A 9454-nucleotide genomic window follows, 5' to 3' on the forward strand; every position below is an offset into this window, starting at 1 on the left:
TTGTCTCTTTCTAGTGTTAAATCAAATTCACATTCACGTAAAGCTCCATTTATCTCCAAGATGTCGGATGCAGCTGTGTTCTTGTGTCTGCAAATTGCCTTCCCTTCAAGGCCGTGACCTGTGGCTCCTCACTCTGTCAAGAGATATGGTCAGCTTAACCACAAACGGTGCTCTACCGTGCTTGAAAACTGGCCTGGCTAGTTAAGATCAGGACTTGAGGGGGTGAAGATGGAAGCTTTTTGTGGTATTGACAATCTGTAGTGTAAGATTGGTTGTCCTGTCTTTTACCCAAATGAGTCTGTTTTCCTTTAACTTTGACCAAGGTACTCTACTCATCCTTCGATTTTTAAAGGAGAATTATGGATGGGCTGGGAATTTGTGGGCGAGGTGTGTTTAACTTTATGAGGACATTTCTTCTTCTTGTGAAGTTTTCCATTTTCATATATCAAAACATTTGCAAGACTGAGCTGCAAAGGCCAGTAGCTTCAGTCCAGATTGTCAGACCCATGTATCTCAGTTTACCATACAAAGGAATATGCAAAAAAAAACAAAAAAAAAAACATTAATTGCTGCTGCAGTTGCATCCCTCAACAGCCGAGGCATTTTTTTAATCCATTTCTGATTTTGGTCTCGTCTCTTTTGAATATTTTCTATTCTATTCTACATATAACTTCTTCAGCTCATCCAGGGGACACCTGATGAATTTGTTTGTACGTTTCCAAAATGTTCTGCTTTGGCTCCAAGTCCTCCTTTTTGGGGAAATCCTCCTTAGGAAAGGATTCTGGCAAGAAACCCACATGACTTCGATTGGCTTCTTTCAATGAAAAGAAGTAGCAGCTTTGTTCTTTGCTTTTTTTTTCTTTTTTTTTTCTAATACACAAGCTGTTTTCTCTTTTTTCTGTTAGCCAAGCTTCTCTGTAGAGTTGTTTTCACAATCAAAATTTAGTTATTTCCCACAACTCTTGGCCATAAGTCAGGAATGAAACATCAATCTAAATTAAAAGGCTAATGTTTTTTAGGGCTCAGCTGTTTTTTTGTTTTGTTTTGTCTTGTTCTTCCTTATCCAGATTAGAAATGCCAGCATCCCCTCATAGATATATAGAAGATAAGGAGTTACTCTTTGGGGGGTTTTTACTCACCTTCAAGAAGACACTTAGTCGTAGAAAGAATGGCTCCCAGCAGCCCGACTCACTTTGAGCTGTATGCCCTGTGGGAATTAAAAATGATGTGCCACCTTCACCTCTGACAAATTCAAGTCTAGTAATTTAGCCTGCTTAGCCTGCTTAGACCAACCTCACATCCAGGCTGCGGATTTCTTGTTGCTTCTAACGGGTATTTTCTTTCTGACTCTGTAATCGATCTACTACGGTACGGTGAGTTTTAAGTTGGTTGGTTGGTTGTGTGGGTTTTAGGTTTCATCTTCTTTCTTGTTCTGTATGTCTTCCCCTGTTATTCTCCCTCATTAGATCCCCTTAGCTGTTTCAGTTTCAGGCCTTCGACACCCACTGCCATCCGTCAGTAATCAGAACATCTCCCAGTCATCCATCCAGCAAACACATTCCCCGTTCCTCTCAGTTCGTTGTCAGATCCTCTTGTTGCTAAACCATGTCCAGCTCCTAATCTTCCTGTTTGTAATTCTGTTTCTATTGACTTGCCAGCGTTTTTGAGATCCTGCAGTTTAAATATTTACCCGCCTTCCCATCCCCTCCCAGCGTTTAATTGTTTTATTTTAATAAACTCAAAGAATTTGTCCTGTGTGAGAATCAAATGCTTTTGACGTGTGCTTAAGGGTTTGTGTAAAAATGCGGTCATTATTAGAAAGCAGTTGCAAGTTGTCATTAATGTAAAATGGCTCCAGTGATCCACTGGTGAAATGAGCGTATACGTCCTGGGGGAATTACCATGGGTATCTGACTGTCTGCTCTCTGATTAGGCAGTTGCCACTAGAGGCCCGGTTGCCACAGTAACTGTCCTCTGTCACCTCATGGTCTTGTTCGCTTCCTGCTGCTCCTCAATATCTACCGCGTTTCTGTTCTTTTTCCAGATGGTTTTCTTTTTTTCTTTCTGTTTCCGAAGGAGAAATGTTTGCCAACACTCTCTGGATGTGCATGTGTTTTAATGACTTTGTTTGTATTGACAGGAAGTGTTTGTGTGTGTATGCGTGTGTGTGTGTGTGTGTGTGTGTGTGTGTAAGTGACAGGGCAGTTGTGTTATCAGTCTCCCAGGGTGGCCATTGCTTTCCCTGGTGATGGACTGTGATGCCAATCTGTTGCAGCAGCTAAAGTCTGTCGGTACCAAACTGAACAGACAGAAGGGGAAAAAAAAGACTTTCCCACATTATTCTTTATTTTCTACTAATATTTTTTTTCTCTCACTGAAGTTTATTCATCTGTTTTTATTTATTTATTTTTTTGTTGTTGCTTTGCAAGTGTGATCAGCATGTTTCTTTCACTGATATGCTTCATTAAAAACAATAATAGTGAGAGTTCTTAATAGGTCTGTGGATTAGTTAAACAGGAGCTTAGACTGGTGAGAAATGCTACATTATGCTAAGGTTTTATTTAATGAACATAACTAATTCTAATGTTAATTTTTTTTTTTTTTTTTAGAACTGCCATCAGCTGCATTAAGCTGGTTTTTGTCGCTACTTCTGCATTTACTTTAATGGCCTCTTTAGAATCTCACCGCAGGATTTCAAGAAGGTGTTTTTATCTGACCATTGTCTTGTAGATTGACTATACCTGTGGTTATTAACCTGTAGCATGATGACATTATTTTTAGCAATGCTTAAGCAATCAGGGAGATGTCTTCACACTAGAATTAGCAAAATGTTTTATTTCAAGTTGGCTAAATGACATCAAAGGTATGTGACTGTAAAAAAACTGTACATCATCCATCTGTCCCATTCATGCTTAATAGTTTGGATTAATTACAAGTCCTGCAAGCAATTTCCATCCAGCATTCTGCTTTGGCTTAATCTGTTCAAAGGTGATTGTTCTGGAAGCATTGTGGTTTGTTCAAATGGAATATGTTGCCATATTCTTTTTCAGCCAAAAGATCCCCGACGCCACATGCAGCCGAGCTTCAGTGATTCAGTCATGATTATTTGCATTTAACACGCTAACAACAACTTATTGTCCTAAATTCTCCTTGTTTATTCGTTTGTTTGTGTCTTTGAGCGCTGTGCAGGTTGGCCTTAGACACATTCAACTGTAAACTATGATGCTTACATTTTCTGACAATGATTGGACAGAACTGATCAAATGTTTGCTTTGAGCTTGTCGATTTAAAATCCTTACACAACAATAACAAACATTTGAAAATGGTCTATGAGGTTTATGAATAAAACAAATCAACTTCATTTGACACCTAAAAATAGACTAAGGAATTAATTTCATTTATAGACTATTAAGTGTATGACTTCTTTTTTAATATTTTAATTAAAGAATGGCTTTAATTAAAGTATTCATTCAAATTAATACTTTTCCTAAACTTCCTTCCCTTCAACAGCATGAAACACCTGCTTCAAAGGATGAGAATATGAGGTATATTTGTCTGGCAAATTAGGCACTTGGAAATCGGTTAATAGCAAAATGCTATATAAACAATGAATTAAAGAAATATTGAAACAACGTGCACATTAGACAATTCTAAGATAAATCAGACTTGTGGAAAACAGAATTGATGTCCATTGGTATATAGTTCCATGATAAGGCTTCTCACTCGTACCTAAAACATCAGGTGAGGAGAAGTTTTGTTTTAGACTGGATTATACACACGCACACACACACACACACGCACACACACACACACACACACACACATCAAAGCAGTTTATACACTTGATGACAACAAGATTGGTTTTAGTCAAGCACTATACATTGAAGGATTAGAGCAGAAAAATGAATATCGATGGATAAAGTGTTTTTCACATTGTCAGATGTGAGTTGCCCCTTGCCAACAAAATCACCTGGACATCTAGATCCAGGATAGGCGGTCCCAGAGATAAAGCAACAGCCTCTCTCCGTCTGTGTGAGCTTGGCTGCCAGACGGGTGCTGAGCTCTGGCTGGACTGTATCGCAGAAATACAGACCAAGAACCTCAGTTAACAGCTGCCAAATGTGAGGATGGGAGATTATTTTCCTTCCTGCCTCATGGTCCAGCTGTTTATCTCTTTTCATGTTTTTTTTTTTCTGAGATGTTGCTTATCGCCTTGTGAAAATGATATAAAATTACCCTTCAAAGGTGTAAAATAGCAAATTGAATGCGCAGCTGTAAATAAGTATTTCGTACCGAGTAATAATTGACACTTGCTTCAATTGTATTTTTTTATTCAGGGCTTTTACAGGGTTGTTACTGGAACTGTCTAAGGATTTTTAAAAGCATGAATTACGAACACGTTTGAATTTATAGTAGACTATCTCCAAGCTGTGAAGTGTAAAAATGACCCCTCCCATCCCGACACCTAAAGTAAATGTCAAAACCGCAAAGGGGTCTTGTATAACTGCGACAAGAGATTTCACCACTCTATTCATTACAGTTTATTCTTCTTATCAAAGCTTTTTACAGCTCAATCAAATAGACTCATTTCCCACCACTAGCTCTTAACCAAAGACTATAGGTTTTTAGTAAGGTTGAAAACTTTCTCGATGTTTCACATTATCTGCTTTATTGAATCCAAAAGCAGCTTTGATTACTGTTTGGTGTTATTGTCCTTCCTTGAAGGTATCTGGCTGATGATTCAAGACGTTTAAGAAAAGACTGAGTCTTGGATGTTTCTGTGATGTTGTTGATCCTCCATTTCTTTCTCGTCTAAGAGGAATGGGTGCATAAATGGACATTTTGGTCAAATGGTTAAAACATGAACAATGTTTGGTTTCTAACATGACAGTGATCCCAATCGCACATTATAGGTAGCTTGGAATGAATGATACAAGATGACATTAACTTCCTGGAATGGCCTCAACACATTCAGAGTCACTGGGGAATACAGCCAGAAGCTTGTTTGTAAAGACTGCCAAAACCTTGTGGCTGACATGTATCTTACTAAAAGGACAGTCAGGAGCTAGTATAGGTTGGATCCTTGAAGTATAATTTATACTGTTTAAATCAGAGAAAATCCACTATAAATTTCAAATTGCCCAGGTGTTTTTAAGCCTTCCACAGTTAATAGCACAGAATTTCAATCAGTTTTATGCCCGTGGTAAATGAATACAAACCTCAAAACACAAATCATAATGTTTTTTTTTTTTTTTCTCTCTGTTCACGGATGACCTGCAGGTTTCTCAAGATAACTTTGCCTGAGTTTAATTACTGGAGTCCCTCTTTCTTTCTCTCATCCCGTTTCCTTCCTTCCATGCGAGGCTTTTTAATCCCTCTGGAGTTCACAGATCAGAAGACGCTGTCTCAGTCTAGGATCATACAAGCACACAAGTAAGAGAACTTTTTACATTACCCATGTGACGTAATCAGAAATAGACAGCAGTGGCCCTGTGTGTTGTTCGTTGTTCTCTTTTGGTCCAGATGGTGGTCTGCTGCATTTTACTATAAATGGAGTGTGTGTCTGTGGGCCTCTTTGATGTAAAGAGTGCAACACAAAAGTGCAGGCACCATCTTGGCCAGTTCTCTCAGAATCAAGCCACAAGTGCACAGCCTGCTCTCATGTCTCCGACTGTCATCTGACGACCGGGAAGATGAAAGGATGGCCAGAAAAAGACATTAAGAAAAAAAAACAAAAACAAAACAGACTGATTCACCAAAAACAAATCATAAACAGGCAATTAAAGATTTCTTAAAGATGTAAAACTGAAGAAAATCCAATAGAGGCAAAGGCCGAACCTATAAAAGTGAAAGTGAAAATTCAAAATACAGGGAGGAAATTTTACCTTGGATATGGTCTGTCAGGTTTGTTCTGAGTGGCAAGCAATTACAAATCTACAAGGACTCAGGACACATTTGCTAGTCCCACTCTCTTGATGTCAGTCTCCATAAATGTGTTTTCTGTAAAGATCAGCCTGTGTGTATGTGATATGGAAAATCTGCACCGGCTCAGACGAGGTTTCAGAAAAGGTTTTGAGAAAATGGATAAAGTAGAAGGGGGTTGTATAAGAGGCAAACAGGTCAGGTCGCCTCAGGAGTCGGATGCTCAGGATGGGGGAAAAAAACAAAATTAAATCATCAGAACAACAAATCTCAGCTGGATTCTGCTTGATATGTATGTGTGAGATCATCTGTTCTTATTAAATTGAGAAAAATGTCAGAGGCATCAAGATAAATCGCTTTATGAACAGTTTAACGTTTTCCTTTGAGGTGAAACGAGATTTGATTAAAATACAGTGCAGGGCAAAAGCCTACAAAAACAGACTTATTTTTAAATTATTTTTTGCTTCCAAGAAACCAGATATTCTTGCAATCTTTTATGGTTAACAGTTCTGTCCAAGCTCTCCGAGTCCTTATGTCATCCACTTGTTGTATAATGAATGATAAAATAAATGTAGGTCTTTAGGAAAAACTGCAGAAAGTAAATGTAATCTGAAAATTATGTTTTATTAAAACAGGAAATCACAACATGTACTTAAACTTTAAAATATATTTTTATAGTTCAGAAGAACTGTTTCTAGAAGTTGAAAGAAGCTCCTTTGATAGCCAAAGAAAAGGAGGGGAGATAACTGAATACTTCTACAAAGTTTAAGATAAACTTTGTAGAAGTTAATATGAGCAATAGGAAAATCATTGATATGCCTTCAAAGGGTTGCAGGATTTACCTTAACCAGTTTTTAATTGCTATTTTATGCTTTTTTTTTACTGACAGGCCATCACTAAGATTTTTAGAAATCCAGTTTGCCTGTAACAGAAGCTAGAAACCTAGACAATCTTTATTTGCTCATTTATTCCTATTTATTTATCCACATTTTTGCCACTTCCTATGTGACTAGTCTATTTTTAAAAAATTGTATCTCAAAATTAGGCATATCTAATTCATCAAAAACAGTTTCATAATTTGTTCCTGTTGTAACACAGCTGACTCAAATTAGCTGAATTCCCTTTTCACTATGAACCATTCATTTAAACCAGGAAACTATCCGAAACTTTGAGATTTTAGGGCAGGGTGATGATGCTCGACCTTTGGTCCAGGAGTCAGCCTGAGTGAAGTTTCCTTTAATATTGACTCAGATGTGTGAGATCCACACTTGGTCTCTGTTCAAACATATTCCAGAAAAGAAATCTGCCTCTGTGCTCCAAGCATCAATATAAGAGTTTAAAGGATATATGTTCCTCATGTGCAAATGTTCTGCAGAAACTGATGTCTGAAGTGTTACTGTTTTAAATGCACTTTGATGCTCCTTTTATGGTCATATTAAACTATGTATTTCTTCAAATTAGCATGCTTTCAGTCTCTTCAGTGCTTCCCATTCTGGTTGGTAAGTGCCAAGGATGGTGTGCAGCCTTGCTAATTAGAATGTGCACAATAGGCTGAAATAAAATCACATAAAAATGCTAAAAGCCTGGCAGAACCTGCTCTATTGTTTTCAGTTCACAATGGTCCTTTGTGAGCATAATTTTTCACTTTCTTGAAGTTACTTGAATGTGTCCACAATTACAAATCTACGTATACCTGCAAAGATAAGTAATTTGTTTTTTTTATTGTAAGATTAAAAAAAAAAATAGTTTTTATAAAAACATTTTTTCCAGGACCTTGTGCTAGGCTTCCTATTCAAACACCCCTGCTTCGTGAAGCCATAATTTTACAACCAACATGGACTGTGAAAAGCTCTCAGCAGGAACAGAGTGAAATGAAACCTCTGTTCACATTGTATAAAACAAGTGAACAGCTGGGGAAAACCATAATTTCAGAATCTAATTATGAACCGATTATGGTAAGGGCTAATGTGCCATTCATCCCCACACAATATAAAGTCAGTGAATATTTTCTTTTCCTATTTGCAGTGTGACTTGCAATTTGAAACTTTAGTTTAACTAAATGTTCCCTCGGCAGGTAAGGTAAAAAATATGCATTTATGTACTTAAAGTGATCATATTAAGACACAGAAGGGGTAAAATAAAATGCCTTGCTGTTAGTGAAAATCACACGACTACTGCCTCAGTCGATTGTTGCATTAAAGCGTTGCAGTAGAACAGCTGGAAGAATCAGCGAAAGGTTAAACACTCAAAGGTTTGAAAGAAGTACTTCGTTTGGAGATCAGTGGGCGACTTATGAAAGAGAACGTCCCTGTTTCCTTTGAGTCTCTTGCAGGAGGTGACATTGTGTTGCGCTCTGGAGGAGCATTTAAAAGGTCCTGCTGAGCTGACGTCTAACATCAGAAAGGAGAGTTGTTGCTTACACGAATCCATGGAAGACCTGTGTTGAGCACAAGATTTAGAAAGCAAAGCAAAACAAAAGAAATGATTGCATTTCATTTTCACAAATTCATTTGCTCGCACTGACTTGTCTGTGATTAATCACTGGCTGCTGTTTTGTCATTGTTTTCTTTTTCATCTTCTTGTTTCCGTCTCTCCTTAGCGCTGCCTTACTCCTTTTTCGACTGTCTCATCTGGGGCTTTGGAAATGCAGCGAGCATCTGTTTTCAGCGATAACGCAGAATGTTGTGAGGCATTACCCAACTAAAGCGGCAGATATTTCCCTGAAGATTACATGGAGACCAAAACATGGTGGAAAAGAAGTGGTAATATTGTCAAAGGAAGTGGAATACCAGACTTGTATAGTACTATATATCTTATCTTGTTCAGCAATCCTGAAATTCGATTGCGACCATAGGTATAGCAGCAGCAAATATGAATTCAATTTCTGCAAGAAAGCATTTTGGATTTGTTCAAATAATTTCAAGGTACATGGTGTACCTTTTGTTGGAAATGTGAAGATTTTCTTTCACATTTTGTTGATTGTCACAAACAACACTGCTAAAATGCAACTTTATTTATCCAGATGAGTGAGATTAAGACCATATTTATAGCGCTGTTAGCATACTGATTATGTGTAAGCTCTTCCTATTTTGCTCGCTGGCTCACTGGGATGTATTACTTTTTGAGACTCAGCTAACACACATGCCTCTCTTATTATGACAAGACATTGATAGGCAAAAGGTCTCACAAAGCTGCCACATGAGCTGTAAGGGAGCAGGGGGACGGCCAGAGGAAAGCTTACACCATAAGGGAGCTGACAGTTTGAAAATGTGTGAGGAAGCTGGAAAGGTGTAGAAAAACCAGATGAAAAATCACAGGGCATCGCTTCAGTTTGCAATGCCCTGAGGAATCAAGTGCTGCTGGGCAATCTGTTTTTGATGCGTGCCTTCCCATTAGGTATTAGGTTCACAGAAATGTTCCAAGAAATAAGATTTGAAATTTACTAAAAATATCTCAGAAATATGCATTAAAAAGTACACTCTGGGCACATGATAAAATTATTAAAACAAGACAAGGAAGGAATAAAACATCT

The sequence above is a fragment of the Poecilia mexicana genome, unplaced genomic scaffold, assembly GCF_051168715.1.
Source record: "Poecilia mexicana isolate PSO_F unplaced genomic scaffold, ASM5116871v1 scaffold_10, whole genome shotgun sequence".
NCBI lineage: Eukaryota > Metazoa > Chordata > Actinopteri > Cyprinodontiformes > Poeciliidae > Poecilia > Poecilia mexicana.